Source organism: Gopherus flavomarginatus, chromosome 5 (assembly GCF_025201925.1).
Source record: "Gopherus flavomarginatus isolate rGopFla2 chromosome 5, rGopFla2.mat.asm, whole genome shotgun sequence".
Lineage (NCBI taxonomy): Eukaryota > Metazoa > Chordata > Testudines > Testudinidae > Gopherus > Gopherus flavomarginatus.
Genome location: NC_066621.1, coordinates 72,248,908 through 72,257,070, shown reverse-complemented (window position 1 = coordinate 72,257,070; position 8,163 = coordinate 72,248,908).

Genomic DNA, 8,163 nt, shown 5'->3' with positions numbered 1-8,163 from the left:
CAGTCTGACTTTCACTTCAGAGGCATGTGTTCCAAAACATATTCAGATCATTGTTTTGGGTGATCTATGTAGGTTATTTCCAATAGTTATTAAATACTCAGACATTCCATATTTCCTCAGCACTGATTTAAGCATCTGTCTGTCAACTTTACCATATGGCTTCTCTAGGTCTATAAAAGCCCAGAATTTATCTATTGGTGCTCTAGCCACTGTTTTGCCCACTGTCTCCTATACTAAATTGATGCTTCATCCTCTCACAATATGATGGTTTGTACAGTGTTCACAGTGTTGTTGTAGCTGTGTTGGTCCCAGGGTGTGAGACAGACAAGGTGAGTGAGGTAACATCTTTTATTGTACCAACTTCTGATGAAGAAGAACTATGTACTGCTTGAAACCTTGTTTCTTCACCAATAGAAGTTAATCGAATAAAAGATATTATCTCACCCATTTTGTCTCTCAGTTTACACAACAGCAGTCTCAGCAGAAAAATTTGAGATGCCAGCAGTATAGTGTGCAACATTTTGAAGCAGCTGTGGGATTACTTATTATTAATAATAAATATGGCTTTCATGAGCCTCTAAGAATCTCAAAGTGCCTCATAAACATTAGAGAACATTTCCCAGTTGAAAAATCAGATCCAAAACCAAATTTACCATAACAGTATAGGGCTATTTGGATCTGGTGTCTGGATTGGCACATTAAAGAGAGTTCCAAGTTATGAAGTCTGAACCATGATCAAAATCTCCTGTAGTTTGAAGGGTATCAGGTCCAATATTCTAGTGTTGGTCTAACTGTGACAAATATTAATCTCAAAATCACCTCTCAAAGGTAAGAAAGTATTATTATAGCCTGACTAAAGAGGAAACTGAATTACATGAGTGTTAAGATATTTGATGAAGATCATACATTGTATTAGTGGCAGAGCCAGGAAAAGAACCCAAGTTTTTTGTTTCCTAGTTGCATTATCTAATCACTAGGCCAGGCTCTCTCACTATGTTTTCATATGGAATATTTTGTCAAATGCCATCAACAATTTGCTAAATGATTTTCAGGCCCTATGAGGTCAGTCCCACAAATGCACGATTTTGCCACAGAAGTGCCATATTATAGGTAGAGCCATTGATGCTACTGATAGCTAAGGTTGTCTGACAGTTCCCATTGATTCTGGTATATCCTAACTCTTGAGTGCTTAATTTTGCAACCTGAACTTTCTTTTAACAATGTGTGTCTGAATTAAATATATATGGATAATATTCCTGTTGTTGTCCATTTCGAGTTATCTTTCCACCTCCTATGTGTCCATTACTGTACTGATTCCAGTAGTGGGTAACAAGTGCAGCTGTGGCTATCCTTATAATTAAACACATTAATCACTTTAAATCCAGCATATCTCCATTGTTTTCAGTTAAAATAATTCCAGATTTATGCTGATGTGCGTACTTGGCTACATATTCTGAGAGGAGATACAAAGACAGGAAAGCTCCAAACAGCTCAACTAATCTGATTCTTAGCATCCGTAAGATAGCCAGCAGGAAATAGCAGTTCCCCTTCTGTTGTGCCTAAGGTCAGCTTCCTATGTCTGATTGACTCCTTATTTCCCATAGCTGCCTAAAGAATCCATTCTCTCTCTTGACAGGGAGACTAATAGGGCACTCCTGTGTTCTCTCCTTAATCAAGTTGTCATTATAATGAACATATGATGTTCATATTTCAAACATCCACAAAGGTAAATGAGTCATATCACCTCAGGAAGGGATGCTGAGATAAAGTTTCTTGACACCTTAAATGACTGCTTCTTGGAGCAGCTGGTCCTGGAATCCACAAGAGGAGAGGAAATTCTGGATTTTGTTCTAAGTGGAGCACAGGATCAGGTCCAAGAGGTGAATATAGCTGGATCGCTTGGCAATAAAGACCACAATATAATTAAATTTAACATCTCTGTGGCGGGGAAAACTCTACAATCACCCAACACTGTAGCATTTAATTTCAGAAAGGGGAACTACACAAAAATGGGGTGGTTAGTGAAACAGAAATTACAAGGTACAGTACCAAAAGTAAAATCCCGGCAAGCTGCATGGAAACTTTTTAAAGACACCATAATAGAAGCTCAACTTAAATATATACCCCAATTTAAAAAACATAGTAAGAGAACCAAAAAAGAGCGACTGTGATTAAACAACAAAGTAAAAGAAGCAGTGAGAGTCAAAAAGGCATCCTTTAAAAAGTGGAAGTTAAATCCTAATGAGGAAAATAGAAAAGAGCATAAACTCTGGCAAATGAAGTGTAAAAATATAATTAGAAAGACCAAAAAAGAATTTGAAGAACAGCTAGCCAAAGTCTCCAAAAGTAATAGCAATTTTTTTTTAAATACATCAGAAGCAGAAAGCCTGCTAAACAGCCAGTGGGGCCAGTGGATGTTCAAGGCGCTAAAGGAGCACTCAAGGACACAGGGCCGCCCAGAGGATTCCGGGGGCCTGGGGCCGTTGGCGGCAGGCGGCTCCAGTGGATCTCCCGCAGGCATGCCTGTGGAGGGTCCACTGATCCCGCGGCTCCAGTGGAGCATCCGCAGGCGTGCCTGCGGGAGGTCCACCGGAGTCACAGGACCGGCAAGCGGCAGGGCACCCCCTGCACGGCAAAATGTCTAGAGCTGGCCCTGTTTGGCGGCGGGGGGCCCCCGCCGTGGGTCTTCGGGGCACTTCGGCAGTGGGTCCCGGAACGGAAAGGCCCCCTGCCATCGAATTACCGCCGAAGACCGGGTTGCACTTCAGCGGCAGGTCCCGCTTCGGCAGTAATTCACTGGTGGGGGGTCCTTCCGCCCTGGAGCGGAAGGACCCCCCGCCGGCAAAGACCGGGAGAGGAAGAAGCTCCAGGGCCCGGCCCTGCAAGAGTTTTCCGGGCCTCCTGGAGCGAGTGAAGGACCCCGCTCCAGGGGCCCTGAAAAACTTGTGGGGGCCCCTGCGGAGCCCAGGGCCTGGGGCAAATTGGCCCTCTTGCCCCCCCCCGGGCGGCCCTGCAAGGACAATAAGGACATTGCGGAGAACCTAAATGAATTCTTTGCATCAGTCTTCACTGTTGAGGATGTGAGGGAGATTCCCAAACCTGAGCCATTCTTTTTGGATGACAGATCTTAGGAACTGTCCCAAATTGAGGTGTCATTAGAGGAGGTTTTGGAACAAATTGATAAATGGCACGGTAATAAGTCTTCAGGACCTGATGGTATTCACCCAAGAGTTCTGAAGGAACTCAAATGTGAAATTGCAGGACTACTAACTGTAATCTGTAACCAATCATTTAAATCGGCTTCTGTACCAAATGATTGGAGGATAGCTAATGTGACGCCAATTTTTAAAAAGGTCTCCAGAGGTGACCCTGGCAACTACAAGTCAGTAAGCTGCACTTCATTATTGGGCAAATTGGCTGAAACTATCAAAGAACAAAATTGTCAGACACACAGATGATCATAATTTGTTAGGAAATAGTCAACATGGTTTTTGTAAAGGCAAATCATGCCTCACCAATCTACTAGAATTCTTTGAGGGGCTCAATAAGCATGCGGACAAAGGAGATCCTATGGATATAGTGTATTTAATTTTTCAGAAAACCTTTGACAAGTTCCCTCACCAAAATCTCTTAAGCAAAATAAGTCATGGGATAAGAGGGAAGGTTCTCTCGTGGATTGGTAACTGGTTAAAATATAGGAAACAAAGGGTAGGAATAAATGTTTTCAGAATGGAGAAAGATAAATAATGGTGTCCCCAGGGATCTGTACTGGGCTCAGTCCTATTTAACATTCATAAACAATCTGGAAAAAGGGGTAAACAGTGAGATGGCAACATTTGCAGATACAAAACTACTCAAGATAGTTAAGTCCCAGGCAGACTGCGGAGAGCTACAAAAGGATCTCACAAAACTGGGTGACTGGGCAACAAAATGGCAGATAAAATTTAATGTTGATAAATGCAAAGTAATGCACATTGGAAAACATAATCCCAACTATACATATACAATGTTGGGGTCTAAATTAGCTGTTAGCACTTAAGAAAGAGATCTGGGAGTCATTGTGGATATTTCTCTGAAATCATCCACTCAATGTGCATCAGCAGTCAAAAAAGCGAACAGAATGTTGGGAATCATCAAGAAAGGGATAGATAATATGACAGAAAATATCATATTGCCTCTATATAAATCCATGGTATACCCACACCTTGAATACTGCGTGCAGATGTGGTCACCTCATCTCAAAAAAGATATATTGGAATTGGAAAAGGTTCAGAAAAGGGCAACAAAAATGATTAGGCATATAGAAAGGCTTCCGTAAGAGGAGAGATTATTAAGACTGGGACTTATCAGCTTGGAAAAGAGGCGATTAAGGGAGGATATGATAAAGGTCTATAAAATCATGAGTGGTATAGAAAAAGTAAATAAAGATGTGTTATTTTTTTTCTCATAATACAAGAACAAGGGGCCACCAAATACAATTAATAGGTAGTAGGTTTAAAACAAACACAAGAAAGTATTTTTTTATGCAACGCACTGTCAACCTCTGGAACTCCCTGCCAGAGGGTGTTCTGAAGGCCAATACTATAATAGGGTTCAAAAGAGAGCTAGATAGATGCATAGAGGATAGGTCCATCGATGGCTATTAGCCAGGATGGGCAGGAATGGTGTCCCTAGCCTCTGTTTGCCAGAAGCTGGGATTGGGAGACAGGGCATGGATCACTTGATGATAACCTGTCTGTTCATGTCCTTTAAGGCACCTGCCATTGGCCACTGTGAGAGGACAGGATACTGGGCTTGATAGAACTTTGCTCTGACCCAGTATGGCCGTTCTTATGTAGGTCGTTAATTTGTGACTCAGAACCTGAGAGGAAAAATATTCTAGTTGTAAAAAGAAGGAGATGCAGCTAGCAGGTATGTTAGCAACAAGAAGGTGGTCAGGTGCTTGTGTGCAGAAATGGTCCCCCTGCCCCTCATGGCACAGTGGCTTGGACAAGTTAGCTTATCTGGGACAAGGATCACAGTGGCTCTCCCTAGAAATATGTGCAAGTGTATTGCCCAAGTTCTGGATGAGACCTTTGAAGAGACCACTGAGAGCACATCAACGCCCTATTTCACATCTAGGCATGCAAGCAGCTCTAACCCTTCTTGTCCCAATAGCCTGCACTGAATAACTTCCTTCTCAAAATAAAAGCTGTTTACCAGTAACCTCCTCTGGTGTTTGTCCTTCCCCATGCACCAGCTGCCGCAACTGGCTACCTTCCTCCTGGCTTGAGAACAGCTACTGGCTGCATGCATCTAAGGATTTCAGGATGTCTTCCTCCACCTCAGTACCCTTACTCCCGCTTTGCTTCTCCTCCTCCTCCTCCTCCTGCCTTGTTGGACTGGGCGCTGAAGTATCTATAGTTGTCCTTGGAGTGGAGGTGGGGTCGCTACCAAGTATTGCATCCAGCTCTTTGTAGAAACGGCCGGTCGCAGGGGCAGCACCAGAGCGGCGGTTTGCCTCACGGGCTTTGTGGTAGGCATTCCGCAGCTCCTTCACGTTAATCCTGCACTGCAGTGCATCCCGGTTATGGCCCTTTTCCATCATGTCCGTTGATATCTGCCCGAAGGTATCGTAATTCCTATGGCTGGAGCGCAGCTGGGACTGGACAGCTTCCTCCCCACAAACATTGATGAGATCCAGCAACTTGCCATTGCTCTATACTGGGACTCGCCTGGCGCGTGGAGGCATGGCCACCTGGAAAGATTCGCTGATAGCACTCCACACATGGCTGAACAAACAAGAAGGGATTTTTCAAAATTCTCAGACAATTTAAAGGGCGGGTCTGACAGTTGGTCACCTGAGGGCAGGGCCGTAAAATTCAAAGTGATGACCAGAGTGGCTAGCACAGGCATTGTGGGACACCTTTGGAGGCCGATCAGAGCACACTATAGGGCAGGGCATCCACACTGACACCGCGGTGCTTCGGCGGGGGTGCAATAAACGTTATTCCACTCGGCGAGGTGGAGTACCAGCAGCGCTGTAGCCACGGAGTCAGAGCGTTCTACGTGCCTTGCAGGTGTGGACAGATAGTGAGCTAGTGCGCACGGGACTCCTTTATTGCGCTGTAACTCGCAAGTGTAGCCAAGGCCTTTGAGTTCACGGAATTTTCAGCAGTTTTTATTATGTCCAAACTGGGTTGTCCTTCCCTGATCACATCATCATAAAGTGATTACCACTGACATCAAGACAATAAAAATATCCTGGAAATAACATAATTGCATGCATATGTTGCAGTCAATTTTCAGAGTGAACATGTCAGCAGTTTCAAAGCTTTTAAACTGTCTCCTTGAATGGGTGCTGCAAAATCTTAGCTTTCTTTAATAAGCTATTTATTTTTAGGGAGATATGGCAACAAACCCAGGACTGTCTTTAAATTAGCTTTCTGTGCTGCTCAGTATCTAAAATACAGCTTAATATATTAAAACAATTTGGGTAGAAAAAATTGCATTCATGCTGAAAAAGCTGACTACTAGGGATCTCAACCTAAACAATCAGAAGCAATTGGGGTATGAACCTCCTCAAATCAGGTTTTGTAATGGAAGAATCATCTCACCCTCCATTGTAAGTGGCATTATGGGCACAACTGTAGAAACAATTGCTCCTGGGGTTATTAGTAGTCTGATTACATCAGTGTCTTGTCTGTGAATCCTAGACACTCTTTGACGGACTTGGATATTATTTTCAAATATATATCAGTTTTGCTGATGCTAGTCAAACCCAATTTCTTAATGTCTTTAATAAATAATTATACTGGGTCCAATTCTGTCTCATGTGACAGCCCCTTTACAGTGTTCTGGTGGCAGATCATGGACATACAGAGGTCAGAGCAATCCTTCCAAAAAGCCTTTGCTGGTGTAGGACTGGTGGAGCAGTTCAATGCCACCACCTTGCAAGATGTGCTAGGGGTAGGATTGGGAGCAGAAAGGAGTGATTTGGAAAAGGAAGAGTCATGACTGGCCCCCGCTGCATTCCTGCTTTTCTGAAGCCCTGTAACTGACCATGCAAGGCTACTGTAGCTTAGCAAAACCCCAAGGAGCTACTCTAAATTGGACCAGGGATCGGATAAACCCCCCACGTAGGCCCAGAATGCAGAGGGTGCAAAGGTGGTAGAAAGTCACCTTTGCTCTCTTCACTTCCAGGCTGTTCCCCTGGGCTGTATCTCCTGAAAAGCACAGATTCTGGCTTATCGTCTGTTATAGACTCATAGACTTTAGGGTCAGAAGGGACCAATATGATCATCTAGTCTGACCTCCTGCACAAAGCAGGCCACAGAACCCTACCCATCCACTTCTATAACAAACCCCTAACCTATGTCCGAGTTATTGAAGTCTTCAAATTGTGGTTTGAAGACCTCAAGCTGCAGAGAATCCACCAGCAAGTGACTCATGCCCCACGCTGCAGAGGAAGGCGAGAAACCTCCAGGGCTTCTGCCAATCTGCCCTGGAGGAAAATTACTTCCCGACCCCAAATATGGCAATCAGCTAAACCCTGAGCATGTGGGCAAGACTCACCAGCCAGCACTCAGGAAAGAATTCTCTGCAGTAACTCAGATCCCATCCCATCCAACATCCCATCACCGACCACTGGGCATACTTATCTGCTGATAATCAAAGATCAATTGCCAAAATTAAGCTATCCCATCATACCATCCCTTCCATAAACTTATCAAGCTTAGTCTTAAAGCCAGATATGTCTTTTGCCCCCACTACTCCCCTTGGAAGGCTGTTCCAGAACTTCACTCCTCTAATGGTTAGAAACCTTCATCTAATTTCAAGTCTAAACTTCCTACGGTCCAGTTTATACCCATTTGTTTTTGTGTCTACATTGGTACTAAGCTTAAATAATTCCTCTCCCTCCCTAATATTAATCTCTCTGATATATTTATAAAGAGCAAGCATATCCCCCCTCAGCCTTCTTTTGGCCAGGCTAAACAAGCCAAGCTCTTTGAGTCTCCTTTCGTAAGGCAAGTTTTCCATTCCTCAGATCAACCAAGTAGCCCGTCTCTGAACCTGTTCCAGTTTGAATTCATCCTTCTTAAACATGGGAGACCAGAACTGCATACAGTATTCCAGATGAGTCTCACCAGTGCTTTATATAACAGTACTAACACCTGCTTATCT